Raw genomic sequence first — 17158 nt, forward strand, 5'->3', positions numbered from 1 at the left:
GTATACATATGATCCAATTTTCAGTATGAAATATATATGTGGTCTTTTCTTTTACTTAGAAGATTATGGAAATTAATAGGTTGATTAATGTATAAAGGATTATAATTTTTATTTATTTTCAATTGTTTATACACCATAATTATGGTCTTATCTTTTAAAAGTATGAAGGGAATGTAGTGATCATTTTGTAAATGTTTACAAATTTTATTAATTGTTTATCATATATACAGTATATATGTTTTCTTATCTTTTACTTTTACAAATATGGAGGGGGATAAGGGTATTAATTTATTAATTTTATATATACATATATATAAATATATATATATATATATATATATATATATATATATATATATATATATATATATATATATATATATTTATTTATTATATATCCGACATATCTATGGTCTTCTGGAAATTGGAAGGGAATGGAGTGATTATTTTATAAATGTATATAAATTTAATCCTTTTTTTATTACATATGAAATATATTGTGTTCTTAGCTTTTATTTATACAAACATGGAGGGGAATAAGGGTATTTATTTATAAAGGTTTATATATTTCATCCTTTTTGTTGTGTATAACATATAATTTTGGTTTTATCTTTTACTTATGGAAAAATGGAAGGGAATAAGAAGTTTAATTTTTAAATATGAATTTTACCCGTTTTTATATTATTTATTATCAATATTATTATTATTATTATTATTATTATTATTATTATTATTATTATCATCATCATTATTATTATTACTACTACTTGCTAAGCTACAACCCTAAGTGGAAAAGCAGGGTGCTATAAGCCAAGGGACTCCAACAGGGAAAATAGCCCTGTGAGGAAAGGAAACAAGGTTAAATAAAATTTTTAAGAAAAGTAACAACATTAAAATAAATATCTCCTATATAAATTACATAAACTTTAACAAAACAAGAGGAAGAGAAACAAGACAGAACAGCTTGACCAAGTGATCTTATCTTTTACTAATACAAATATGGGGATTAATTTGAAAAAAAAATACATGATTGTATGAGCAAAAACATCCAATACATTAACGATGTTATTATTTAGAATCCATAACTTGCGTTAATTACATTGGAAAAATGAATTGCTTTTATATTCCAATGATTTGAACACAACAGGAAGATGAAAAAAATGAATGTTATAATTAAACTAATATACTACTCCGAAAATATTTATTGTATAGAAAGTAATCATATTAATTCGCTCTGCTCAATGCATTTAAAAAGTGATTACAGGTTTTTTTGTTGGTTGGAGGTAAAGGAAAATATTATTTTAACTTTTAAGGATTTCAAATTTATCTCGGGATAATTTTCTCATATGATCATCTCTCAAAGGTAAATCTATATTTCACCCTAACCCTCTATTCATGTTACCCAGCGGATGGTAAGCTTGTGTTCACTAATGAAAAATTCCGAGCCTTGAGCACAACACCAACACTCGACTTACAGATTGGTAGTCTCTGAAATTTCCTCTAGGCTACTAAAAATAGGCTTTTCTTTACAAATTTATTTTCTATTAAGAATAAAACATATATTCTCAACTGAAGATATTTAATTTGCCATCATTTAATTTGCCCAATTCAAAGATAGGAAAACTTTGTGGATAAAGCCTGTCTCTCTCTCTCTCTCTCTCTCTCTCTCTCTCTCTCTCTCTCTCTCTCTCTCTCCCTGCTGCATAGTCTTGTCGCGTCGCTTCCTTCCCCTGCCATTTTTCTTTTTAATGAAAACTGACTGACAAAAAAAAAAAGAAAAAAAAAGATAACTGCCTGGGACCTCCCTTGCTTGCAAACTTACCAACTTTAATTTTTTTTCTTCATGATACACATTATTTTATTTAGTATATTTATCCTACGAATATACATTTGATCTTAAAAGGCAGTAATATTCAAAATTATATGATAATCGAGATTGGTTTATCTCAGCTTAGTGAAATACATTTAAATTCATCTTATTTTTGCGCAGGCATTTTCGCTGAAAATAAAATTCGCGTAATTCGGTTCGAATGGCAAATGAGAGCTTCTTTGTTTAATTCTTAATCGGATTAAGGCTCAGTGATAACTGAATTCAAAATAAAATTGATAATAAGGTGGCAAGTTAAAAGGATAATACTATATATATTCTTTTTTTTTCCAGCGATATCTTTACATTAAGGGGTCGGTTGCCTGATTCGCCCTCTCCAATGCCTTTTATCAGAGGTATCCTCTTCCAGCAAACCTCTTCTCTCCTTACTATCCTTCACCTTATCTCGCCATGTAATTATGTTTATATATATATATATATATGATAAATTTTTGCACATTTAAACGTGTTTTACATTTTTCAAATAAGCCATATATATTAATACATTAAAGTCTGGATTATAACGACCTCGGGATCAGAGCCCCAGGCGGAATCACCCAAAGACTATAGTATCAGACCGGCCGGGATTTGATCCCTGGTCCAGGATACGTGTATGCCAGTTACCATACCACGTGGCTGAGTGGTATGGTCACTGGCATACAGGTATCCTGGACCAGGGTTCAAATCCCGGCCGGTCTGATACTATAGTTTTTGGGTGATTTCGCCTGGGGCTCTGATCCCTAGGTCGTTAAGAGAATCCAGACTTTAATGTATTAATATATATGGCTTATTTGAAATATATATATATATATATATATATATATATATATATATATATATATATATATATATATATATATATATATATAAAATAATAATAATAATTGGTTGACGTAGACCATTTAGCCATAAAGACTCTCCATGCTCCAATTCAACCATTCACCTTTATTTCTGCTCTTCACTAATGTTTGAATCTTCGGTTGGTCAGAAATACTTATTGTTAAAATATGTCCTTTTGGGTGTGTGATCCCCTGGCAGAGTGGATTCACTATTAAAGGTTATTGAATGCTTACTTAGATAAAGACACACTAATATATATATATATATATATATATATATATATATATATATATATATATATATATATATATACACACGGTAGTAGGTTGGCCAGGGTACCAACCGCCCGTTGAGATACTACCGCTAGAGAGTTATGGGGTCCTTTGACTGGCCAGGCAGTACTACATAGGACCCTTCTCTCTGGTTACGGTTCTTTCCTTTTGCCTACACAGACACCGAATAGTCTAGCCTATTCTTTACAGATTCTTCTCTGTCCTCATACACCTGACAACACTGAGATTACCAAACTATTCTTCTTCTCTCAAGGGGTTAACTACTGCATTCTAATTTCAGTGGCTACTTTCCTCTTGGTAAAGGTAGAAGAGACTCTTCAGCTATGGTAAGCAGCTCTTCTAGGAGAAGGACACTCCAAAATCAAACCATTGTTCTCTAGTCTTGGGTAGTGCCATAACCTCTGTACCATGGTATTCCACTGTGTTGAGTAAGAGTTCTTTTGCTTGAGGGTACACTCGGGCTCACTGTTGTATCTAGTTTCTCTTCCTCTTGTTTTGTTATAGTTTTTAAAGTTTATATAGGAAATATTCATTTTAATGTTGTTACTATACTTAAAATATTTTATTTTTCATTATTTCCTTTCCTCACTGGGCTATTTTCTCTGTTGGAGCCCCTGGGCTTATAGCATCCTGCATTTGATAATATATATATATATATATATATATATATATATATATATATATATATATATATATATATGAATTAATGTTTATATATATATATATATATATATATATATATATATATATATATATATATATATATATATTTATATATATATATATATATATATATATATATATATATATATATATATATATATATATATATATATATATATATATATATGAACATATATCACAAGCACACGTGATTTTAATTAATGTAAATATCACCCACGAATGGCATTTAATACCGAATTCTATCTGGGAATATATATCCACTTGGAATTCATTTTATGGTAACAGCTTCTGGCCGGGTGGGGATTCGAACCACCACCTGTTCGGCTGGAGACTATGCCTGCAGTGACCATGCCGACTGAGCTCTCTTGATAGCTCAGTCGGCATGGTCACTGCAGGCATAGTCTCCAGCCGAACAGGTGGTGGTTCGAATCCCCACCCGGCCAGAAGCTGTATAGCTCAGTCGGCATGGTCACTGCAGGCATAGTCTCCAGCCGAACAGGTGGTGGTTCGAATCCCCACCCGGCCAGAAGCTGTTACCATAAAATGAATTCCAAGTGGATATATATACCCAGATAGAATTCGGTATTAAATGCCATTCGTGGGTGATATTTACATATATATATATATATATATATATATATATATATATATATATATATATATATATATATATATATATATATATATATATATATATATATATATATATAGCTGTGTATATATATACTATATATATGTTTAAGTATATATGTAAATATGTATATATATACTATATATATGCTATATATGTATATATATATATGTAAATTGTGTGTATATATATATATATATATATATATATATATATATATATATATATATATATATAAATATATATCAATGTTCATAAATATATATATATATATATATATATATATATATATATATATATATATATATATATATATATGGCCACAAACAGCAATATTCGCTTGGTAAATTTGATGTGTGATGATGAGGGATATGTTTCAGCTGCAGTAAAATATATCTGATTCAACATCATTTTGAAATTATGGAAATTAATTATACATGCCTGTCTAGTTTTTATAGCCCGCCGAATCTGAATGATTGTTTGAATGTATTAAGAGAATATATTAAAGGGAATCATAGAGGGACGTGATACATGAGATCTTTGTAATAATTAAAAAAACTGACAATGAATTAATGATATATGTCAAGCATTAAAACTTTGAGAGCTTCGTATTATATTTATTTGATATAGGGAACTAATAATACTCTCAGTACAATTGGAATTTAACATTATCGGCCTCATTTTCATGCAATTATATTTAAGAGAATTATATTTTAGGTGATAATCTTGGAAAGTAAATTTCAGGTAGAGCATATAAAGAATATAAAAATGAATATAAAAATTAATATGTAAAGAATAAATAAGAATATTATAAAGAATATAAAAATTTTTTGTTTTGTATTGTTTCAAAGAAGTGATGAAAGTATGAGATGGTTTATAAAAATAATAACTTTTAAATCAACTGTTTTGATATTTGGTATCAGCTTAAACCCTAATTATGTGCAATTGTTCAGAGCTTTATATATATATATATATATATATATATATATATATATATATATATATATATATATATATATATATATATATATACACTGTATATATATATGAAATGTATATATATATATATATATATATATATATATATATATATATATATATATATATATATATATACGATATATATATTTATATATATATATATTTATATATTTATATATATATATATACTGTGTGTGTATATATATATATATATATATATATATATATATATATATATATATATATATATATATATACACACTGTATATATATAATATATATATGATATATATATATTTATATAAATATGTATATATATAATATATATATATATATATATATATATATATATATATATATATATATATATATATATATATATATATATATATATGCATATCTACAAACAGGCAACGTGTTGAAAGGGTTTTTAAATCGCCATGAACAGCAAAGGCTGTACTAGTTAGCGATCAGACGAAAATCTCCCACCTTCACCAATCCGCACTGGCTAGCGTGGTGGTGAAGACTGGCCAAACTCCAGACATTTGAGGTTGGCTCTGTCCAGCAGTGGATGAAAACTGCTTTATTTGTTGTTGGTGTTGTATATATATATATATATATATATATATATATATATATATATATATATATATATATATATACACTGTATATATATATATATATATATATATATATATATATATACTGTATATATATATATATATATATATATATATATATATATATATATATATATATATATATATATATATATATATATAAACTGGTGTACGCTAACTGTCAGAAATGACGGCTAAATGTTTAGACAGTTGAGCACACACGCACATTGATTCAACAGTCCCAATCCCTACCCATTTACTAACTACTACACGGCAGTTTGGCAATTTGTGGGAGATTGTTTTTTTCCGGGTGGTTGCCCCTCAACTTGACAGGAAGAATATATATATATATATATATATATATATATAAATATATATATATATATATATATATATATATATATATATATATATATATATATATATATATATGTGTGTGTGTGTGAGTATGTGTGTGTAACCAGACACTTGCTCATTATTATATAGGGAAGATATACTATAATGTATATATATACACAAATATACTTTATATATTTTATTTACATATACATACTGTGTTTAAATATATATATATATATATATATATATATATATATATATATATATATGTATATATATATATATATATATATATATATATATATATATATATATATATATATATATATATATATATATATACTGTATATATATATATATAAATGTGTCATTCAATAACTTTCATTAATTTACTCGTTAGAATAGGCCTACTTCATCAGTCATAGATTTTTTTTAGAGTGATTGAATTATATTTTACCATTGTTTTCCTTTTCACAACATACCTTGTTATGTTTTAGAAGCAAAAAAAAAAGAAAGAAAAAAAAAAAAAAAAAAAAAAAAAAAAAAAAAAAAAAAACTATCCATGACAAACTTTTGATAATTCTAAATATGTTTGTTTTCATATTTTATTGTCTATTGGAAAATGCTAATCGCTAAAGTTTGTAAAATCAAGTTCATTTTGGTTTGGAATCCATTATGATTTTTTATTTTTCTGGTCTAACATAACTTGGTTTAAGAGTATCATATGGGGTATAATAAACTTGCTGAATCACAGAGAGAGAGAGAGAGAGAGAGAGAGAGAGAGAGAGAGAGAGAGAGAGAGAGAGAGAGAGAGAGAGAGAGAGAGAGAGAGGAGGTGACCTGTGTGAAATGATTCCATATTTTCCGTATAGCAATTTTTGTAACCCGTTAGTCATTGATGTGTTGCCCCACACAAACAAATCATAATTGATCTATTCCCTTTTACAGAAAGATCTCTTAATTGAAATGCAAAGTCTTCTAATTCTATTTCAAACATCAAAGGCTATTATTCCCCGGAACCTTTTAACACCAAAATAACGCTACATATCCTGTTACACTTTCCACAAATAAATAATATTCCCTCTCCCTCCACCACTTTCACCCTCATGCATTTTGATGTAACTAATAATTAATACCGGTGCATTTTTGTATACATTATTCATAGAACTCTTAGTCATGGCTGATATCTTTTCATTGCAATTATGAATTATGTCTGAACAGTAGAATCTTTTTGGGCATTATCAATATTATTATTAGGGGGCTAATATCGTTTCATTGCAATTATGAATTATGTCTGCACAGTAGAATCTTTTTGGGCATTATTAATATTATTATTAGGGGGGCTAATATCTTTTCATTGCAATTATGAATTATGTCTGCACAGTAGAATCTTTTTGGGCATTATTAATATTATTATTAGGGGGGCTAATATCTTTTCATTGCAATTATGAATTATGTCTGCACAGTAGAATCTTTTTGGGCATTATTAATATTATTATTAGGGGGCTAATATCGTTTCATTGCAATTATGAATTATGTCTGCACAGTAGAATCTTTTTGGGCATTATCAATATTATTATTAGGGGGGCTAATATCTTTTCATTGCAATTATGAATTATGTCTGCACAGTAGAATCTTTTTGGGCATTATCAATATTATTATTAGGGGGGCTAATATCTTTTCATTGCAATTATGAATTATGTCTGCACAGTAGAATCTTTTTGGGCATTATCAATATTATTATCAGGGGGCTAATATCTTTTCATTGCAATTATGAATTATGTCTGAACAGTAGAATCTTTTTGGGCATTATCAATATTATTATTAGGGGGGGCTAATATCTTTTCATTGCAATTATGAATTATGTCTGCACAGTAGAATCTTTTTGGGCATTATCAATATTATTATTAGGGGGCTAATATCTTTTCATTGCAATTATGAATTATATCTGCACAGTAGAATCTTTTTGGGCATTATCAATATTATTATTAGGGGGCTAATATCTTTTCATTGCAATTATGAATTATATCTGCACAGTAGAATCTTTTTGGGTATTATCAATATTATTATTAGGGGGCTAATATCGTTTCATTGCAATTATGAATTATGTCTGAACAGTAGAATCTTTTTGGGCATTATCAATATTATTATTAGGGGGGGGGGGGCTAATATCTTTTCATTGCAATTATGAATTATGTCTGCACAGTAGAATCTTTTTGGGAATTATCAATATTAGGGGTCGACGTAGTCTACTGAAAACATCCTTGCGTGGCGAGCTGCCGTACTGGGGTTCGAGTCCTGCTCAAACTCGATAGTTTCTTTTAGTGTTGTAAATTCACCATCCGTATGAGCTAAAGATGAGGGTTTTGGGTGAGTCTGTAGGTATACCTGCTGAGTCCTAAGCAGACATTGCCTTGCCCTCCATGGTCCCAGTTTGGACGAAGGATTTTGGTGCTTGGGCGCTATGGTATTCTCCTGTTCCTTGCCTCTGCCATTCACGAGCGACATTTAATCCTTTACGGTGTTTCAGATATTGGCTTTTTTTCATCTAAAGGAGATTATTCCAAAGTGTAACTTTCTAATATATAATGAAGAATTAGATTCCAGATTACCAGTTAAAGTCAATTCTTTTTAGTGAGGCAGATTTGCACCGACTCGCAGGGGTGCCCTTTTAGCTCTGAAAAGTTTCCTGCTGGCTGATTGGTTGGATAAGATAATTCTAACCAATCAGATAGTAGGAAACTTTTCCGAGCTAATAGGGCACCGCTACAAGTCAGTGCAAATGCGCCTCATTGAAAAAAAAGGAGTATAGTTTTACCAAGAATATTATTCCAGTCGTCATTTGAACAAGTTTTTTGCGTAAATCAACCACAAAAACAACAGACCGGGGTATTTAACACAGAAATGAACATATTACACCTGGCGGAAGCTAGGTTATAAAGACGAAACGTCGCTGACTGTGGTCTGCCGGACTGGGATTCGAGACCCGCTCAAGATCGACGGTCCTTTGTTGTGTCTGCAACCTTACCATCATTGTGAGCTAAGCATGGGGTGTTGGGTTTTGGGGGAGATTATAATTCTACCTGCTGAGTCATAAGCAGCCATATCCTGGCCCTCTCTGGTTCTATCTTGATAGAGAAGAGGCTTGGGGCTTGTCATTGTCCCTTGCTTCTATTCACAAGTTACCTTTAAACATTTAATGTTGATGAATCCTCTACAAAAGGATATTTTCATTACCTATCGAATGAACAATTTAAAAAGGATATTCATTACCTATTGAATCAACAATTTACAAAGGATATTAGATAATTGTTCTTAATTATTATTATTATTATTATTATTATTATTATTATTATTATTATTATTATTAGCTAAGCGACAAACCTAGTTGGAAAAGCAGGATGCTATAAGCCCAAGGGCTCCAACAGAGAAAAATATCTTGGTGAGGAAAGAAAATAAGGAAATAATTATACTACGTGAAAAGGGATAAAAAGTGAAAATGAAATATTTTAGGAACAGTAACATCATTAAAACAGATGTTTTATATATGAACTATAAAAAGAGACTTATGTCAGCCTGTTCAACATGAAAACATTTGCTGCAAGTTTGAACTTTTGAACCAAAACATCCAATCAAAATAAGAGGAAATGCGACTGAAAATGATTTCGAAATGTATATGATCAACTCATCTTCCTGGAGAAAGGATAAGAACTTTGCCATGAAGTATTGACGCTGGATTGGTCTACCAACTCGCACGCCTGATTAATGTATGTATATATATATATATATATATATATATATATATATATATATATATATATATATATATATATATATATATATATATATATATATATATATATATTCAAAAAGGCCCATAAAAGAAACACAGGAAATATAAATAAATCACACTATATTTCGGTCAATAAACATCGACCCTCTTCAGGATGTAGAGTAAAAAAAGGGTCGATGTTTATTGACCGAAATATAGTGTGATTTATTTATATTTCCTGTGTTTCTTTTATGGGCCTTTTTGAAAAAACATGTTAAACTGTTCGATTACAGTTATAAGTAAGATATATATATATATATATATATATATATATATATATATATATATATATATATATATATATATATATATATATATAATGTATACGCATATACATTTGTGTGTGTTTGCTTGTGTATGTATGTTTCATAGAAATGTTTTGGCTGCAAGTTACAGCTTCTAATTGATGATATCTGAAGGGTCTGATCTGTGGAGTGTTTGATAATCATTTTTATTTCGTTCATTTCGAACTATTGAACGAAGAGCAGGTTGCTTTGGATGTTGCGTATTGATTGCTTTTAAATGAGGGATTTATGATTTCTGAGCTGCTACATTTAGATTTCAAATCATGGCCAAGAATAGGTGTTTACAACCGAGGATACATGTAACCTTAGTGGTACATTTTCACTCTTCGTTGGTACATGTACACATGTACGCCCACTCCCCCAGTGTGACATATTTACTCTTCGTGTGTACATGTACGCTCACTCATCCAGTGATACATTTTTACTCTTCATGGGTATATACATAAAAAGGCCAAATTCTAATCAACTGAACCTTTAAAAGGCCAAATATATATTATTTAAGACCCGCTTTTTCTCATTTTACTTAAGGCCAACCAATAAAGGACAAATTTTATTTTTTTTTTTTGGCCTGAAAAAGGTCAAACTCGAGGTTTTTTGTCCTGAAAAAGGCCAAACTGGCAACCCTGATATGTACGCCCACTCCCCCAGTGTGACATATTTACTCTTCGTGTGTACATATACGTTCACTCGCCCAGTGGTACATTTTTACTCTGTGGGTACATGTACGCCCACTCGCCCAGTGGTACATTTTTACTCTTCATGGGTATATGTACGCCCACTCGCCCAGTGGTACATTTTTACTCTTCATAGGTACATGTACGTTCACTCGCCCAGTGGTACATTTTAACTCTTCATGGGTACATGTACGCCCACTCGCCCAGTGGTACATTTTTACTCATTGTGGGTACATGTACGCCCACTCGCCCAGTGGTACATTTTTACTCATTGTGGGTACATGTACGCCCACTCTCCCAGTGGTACATTTTTACTCTTCATAGGTACATGTACGTCCACTCGCCCAGTGGTACATTTTAACTCTTCATGGGTACATGTACGCCCACTCGCCCAGTGGTACATTTTAACTTCATGGGTATATGTACGCCCACTCGCCCAGTGGTACATTTTTACTCATTGTGGGTACATGTACGCCCACTCGCCCAGTGGTACATTTTAACTCTTCATGGGTACATGTACGCCCACTAGCCCAGTGGTACATTTTTACTCTTCATAGGTATATGTACGTCCACTAGCCCAGTGGTACATTTTTACTCTTCATAGGTATATGTACGCCCACTCGCCCAGTGGTACATTTTTACTCTCCCATGGGTATCTGTACGCCCACTCGCCCAGTGGTACACTTTTACTCATTGTGGGTACATGTACGCCCACTCGCCCAGTGGTACATTTTAACTCTTCATGGGTATATGTACGTCCACTCGCCCAGTGGTACATTTTTACTCTTCATGGGTATATGTACGCCCACTCGCCCAGTGGTACATTTTTACTCATTGTGGGTACATGTACGCCCACTCGCCCAGTGGTACATTTTAACTCTTCATGGGTACATGTACGCCCACTAGCCCAGTGGTACATTTTTACTCTTCATAGGTATATGTACGTCCACTAGCCCAGTGGTACATTTTTACTCTTCATAGGTATATGTACGCCCACTCGCCCAGTGGTACATTTTTACTCTCCCATGGGTATCTGTACGCCCACTCGCCCAGTGGTACACTTTTACTCATTGTGGGTACATGTACGCCCACTCGCCCAGTGGTACATTTTAACTCTTCATGGGTATATGTACGTCCACTCGCCCAGTGGTACATTTTTACTCTTCATGGGTATATGTACGCCCACTCGTCCAGTGGTACATTTTTACTCTTCATAGGTATATGTACGTCCACTCGCCCAGTGGTACATTTTAACTCTTCATGGGTACATGTACGCCCACTCGCCCAGTGGTACATTTTAACTCTTCATGGGTACATGTACGCCCACTCGCCCAGTGGTACATTTTTACTCTTCATAGGTATATGTACGTCCACTCGCCCAGTGGTACATTTTAACTCTTCATGGGTACATGTACGCCCACTCGCCCAGTGGTACATTTTTACTCTTCATAGGTATATGTACGTCCACTCGCCCAGTGGTACATTTTAACTCTTCATGGGTACATGTACGCCCACTCACCCAGTGGTACATTTTTACTCTTCATAGGTATATGTACGTCCACTCGCCCAGTGGTACATTTTAACTCTTCATGGGTACATGTACGTCCACTCGCCCAGTGGTACATTTTAACTCTTCATGGGTACATGTACGGCCACTCGCCCAGTGCTATATTTTTACTCTTCATGGGTACATGTACGCCCACTCGCCCAGTGGTACATTTTAACTCTTCATGGGTATATGTACGCCCACTCGCCCAGTGGTACATTTTTACTCATTGTGGGTACATGTACGCCCACTCGCCCAGTGGTACATTTTAACTCTTCATGGGTACATGTACGCCCACTCGCCCAGTGGTACATTTTAACTCTTCATGGGTATATGTACGCCCACTCGCCCAGTGGTACATTTTAACTCTTCATGGGTACATGTACGCCCACTCGCCCAGTGGTACATTTTAACTCTTCATGGGTATATGTACGTCCACTCGCCCAGTGGTACATTTTAACTCTTCATGGGTATATGTACGTCCACTCGCCCAGTGGTACATTTTTACTCTTCATGGGTATATGTACGCCCACTCGCCCAGTGGTACATTTTTACTCATTGTGGGTACATGTACGCCCACTCGCCCAGTGGTACATTTTTACTCTTCATAGGTATATGTACGTCCACTCGCCCAGTGGTACATTTTAACTCTTCATGGGTACATGTACGCCCACTCGCCCAGTGGTACATTTTTACTCTTCATGGGTATATGTACGTCCACTCGCCCAGTGGTACATTTTTACTCTTCATGGCTATATGTACGCCCACTCGCCCAGTGGTACATTTTTACTCATTGTGGGTACATGTACGCCCACTCGCCCAGTGGTACATTTTTACTCTTCATGGTTACATGTACGCCCACTCGCCCAGTGGTACATTTTTACTCTTCATGGGTATATGTACGCCCACTCGCCCAGTGGTACATTTTAACTCTTCATGGGTACATGTACGGCCACTCGCCCAGTGGTACATTTTAACTCTTCATGGGTATATGTACGTCCACTCGCCCAGTGGTACATTTTTACTCTTCATGGGTATATGTACGCCCACTCGCCCAGTGGTACATTTTAACTCTTCATGGGTACATGTACGCCCACTCGCCCAGTGGTACATTTTAACTCTTCATGGGTATATATACGTCCACTCGCCCAGTGGTACATTTTTACTCTTCATGGGTATATGTACGCCCACTCGCCCAGTGGTACATTTTTACTCATTGTGGGTACATGTACGGCCACTCGCCCAGTGGTACATTTTTACTCTTCATGGGTATATGTACGCCCACTCGCCCAGTGGTACATTTTTACTCTTCATGGGTATATGTACGCCCACCTGCCCAGTGATACATTTTAACTCTTCATGGGTACATGTACGGCCACTCGCCCAGTGGTACATTTTAACTCTTCATGGGTATATGTCCGTCCACTCGCCCAGTGGTACATTTTTACTCTTCATGGGTATATGTACGCCCACTCGCCCAGTGGTACATTTTTACTCATTGTGGGTACATGTACGCCCACTCGCCCAGTGGTACATTTTTACTCTTCATAGGTATATGTACGTCCACTCGCCCAGTGGTACATTTTAACTCTTCATGGGTACATGTACGCCCACTCGCCCAGTGGTACATTTTAACTCTTCATGGGTATATGTACGTCCACTCGCCCAGTGGTACATTTTTACTCTTCATGGGTATATGTACGCCCACTTGCCCAGTGGTACATTTTTACTCATTGTGGGTACATGTACGCCCACTCGCCCAGTGGTACATTTTTACTCTTCATAGGTATATGTACGTCCACTCGCCCAGTGGTACATTTTAACTCTTCATGGGTACATGTACGCCCACTCGCCCAGTGGTACATTTTAACTCTTCATGGGTATATGTACGTCCACTCGCCCAGTGGTACATTTTTACTCTTCATGGGTATATGTACGCCCACTCGCCCAGTGGTACATTTTTACTCATTGTGGGTACATGTACGCCCACTCGCCCAGTGGTACATTTTTACTCTTCATAGGTATATGTACGTCCACTCGCCCAGTGGTACATTTTAACTCTTCATGGGTACATGAACGCCCACTTGCCCAGTGGTATATTTTTACTCTTCATGGTTACATGTACAGTCCCTAGCCCAGTGGTACATTTTTACTCTTCGTGGGTACATGTACATCCACTCGCCCAGTAGTACATTTTTACTCTTCATGGGTACATGTACGCCCACTCGCCCAGTGGTACATTTTTACTCTTCATGGGCACATGTACAGTCCCTAGCCCAGTGGTACATTTTTACTCTTTGTGGGTACATGTACACCCACTCGCCTAGTAGTACATTTTTACTCTTCATGGGTACATGTACGCCCACTCGCCCAGTGGTACATTTTTACTCTTCATGGTTACATGTACAGTCCCTAGCCTAGTGGTACATTTTAACTCTTCGGTGGTACAAGTATGCCCACTCGCCCAGTGGTACATTTTTACTCTTCATGGGTACATGTACGCCCACTCGCCCAGTAGTACATTTTTACTCTTCATGGGTACATGTACGCCCACTCGCCCAGTGGTACATTTTTACTCTTCATGGGCACATGTACAGTCCCTAGCCCAGTGGTACATTTTTACTCTTTGTGGGTACATGTACACCCACTCGCCTAGTGGTACATTTTAACTCTTCGGGGGTACAAGTATGCCCACTTGCCCAGTGGTACATTTTTACTCTTCATGAGTACATGTACGCCCACTCGCCCAAGTGGTACATTTTTACTCTTCATGGGTACATGTACAGTCCCTAGCCCAGTGGTACATTTTTACTCTTCGTGGGTACATGTACACCCACTCGCCTAGTGGTACATTTTAACTCTTCGGGCGTACAAGTATGCCCACTTGCCCAGTGGTACATTTTTACTCTTCATGGGTACATGTACGCCCACTCGCCCAGTAGTACATTTTTACTCATCGTTGGTACATGCAAGGCACTCGTCCAGTGGTACATTTTTATTTTTCGTTGGTACAAGTACATCCACTCACCTAGTGGTACATTTTTACTCTTCGTGGGTACATGACTATAGCCACTCCCCTGTGATACATTTTTACTCTTCGTGGGTACATATACGCCGACTCTCCCAATGGTACATTTTGACTCTTTGTGGGTACATGTACGGCTACTCGCCCAGTAATACATTTTTACTCCTCGTGGGAACATGTACGCCCTCTCGTTCAGTAGTACATTTCTACTCTTTGTGGATGCAGGGCGCCCACTCGCCAATTGGTACATTTTTACTCTTCGTGGGTTCATGTACACCCTCTCGCCCAATGGTACATGTTTACTCTTCATGGGTTCATGTACACCCTCTCGTCCACTGGTGTATTTTTACTCCTCTTGGGTACATATACGCCCACTCACACAGTGGTGCATTTTTACTCTTCGTTGGTACATGAACAATCATTCTCCCAATGGTACATTTTTACTCTTCATGGGCATATATATGGACACTCACGAAGTGGTGTATTTTTACTATTCGTTGGTACATGAGCACTCACTTGCCCAGTGGTTCAATTTTACTCCTCGTGGGTACATGTACATCCACTCGCCCAGTGGCACAATTTTACTCTTCAGGGGGTACTTTGGATCTGAGAGAATAGCCAGTATTATGCAGTGCATGATGTAATCTGTATTGAGACCTAATAATAGAATTACATTACAATATACATTTTATTTTTTCTCTTTTAAATTTTCAATTATAATTGTATGCAGGAATATATAAAAATGCCCAATGGGTACAGGAGAAAAAAATTTAGGAAATTCCTGGCCAAGAAACATGAAAAGACTGCAATATTTATTACATGTCAGATAACTGGTATCTGCTTCAGCCTTAAGATTTACGATTAGTCTGCCTCATGCGGAGCAGTTTGGGTAGTAATAGATGATATATTCCATCCAAAATGTTTTGGGGAAAGAATTTAATGTTTTTGCAAGAAATCTGTGAATCTATCGATATAAAGATTTTGTAAATTATAAGATGAATTGTAAAGATAAGTGAGCGTGTAGCTCATTAACATATATGAAGAAGTTAAGTTCTAAAAAAAGTATCGTATAATATCTTTACTGTTATCCAGGTAGATATAAGCTACTGTACTCTACGCTGTGTGATCTTAGGATGCCAATTAAGCCACAGGGCAAGGTCCAGCGCCAGGTGATGAGACCTGCAATACTGTACTCGTCCGAAACAAGGGAAATTGAGAGGAGAGGTGAGAACAAGATTGATGTAACTGAGACGAGAATGTTGAGGTGGAAATCTGGACTTACGAGAAAGGATAAAGTAAAAAAAAAAAAAAAAAAAAAAAAGCAGGTTAGAGGCACTCTCAAGACAGCACCGGATTCAACCAAAGTAAGAAAAAGTAGACTGAGCTAGTATGGACATTTAAAGAGACGAGAGGAAGACCATCCGATAAGGAATATGATGGATATGGGACTACCTGGTAGGAGGAGGTTAGGTAGACGAAAATTGTGATGGATTGACTGTGTGAAAAAGAGATATGAGGGTG

Source organism: Palaemon carinicauda, chromosome 33 (assembly GCF_036898095.1).
Source record: "Palaemon carinicauda isolate YSFRI2023 chromosome 33, ASM3689809v2, whole genome shotgun sequence".
NCBI classification, from domain to species: Eukaryota; Metazoa; Arthropoda; class Malacostraca; order Decapoda; family Palaemonidae; genus Palaemon; species Palaemon carinicauda.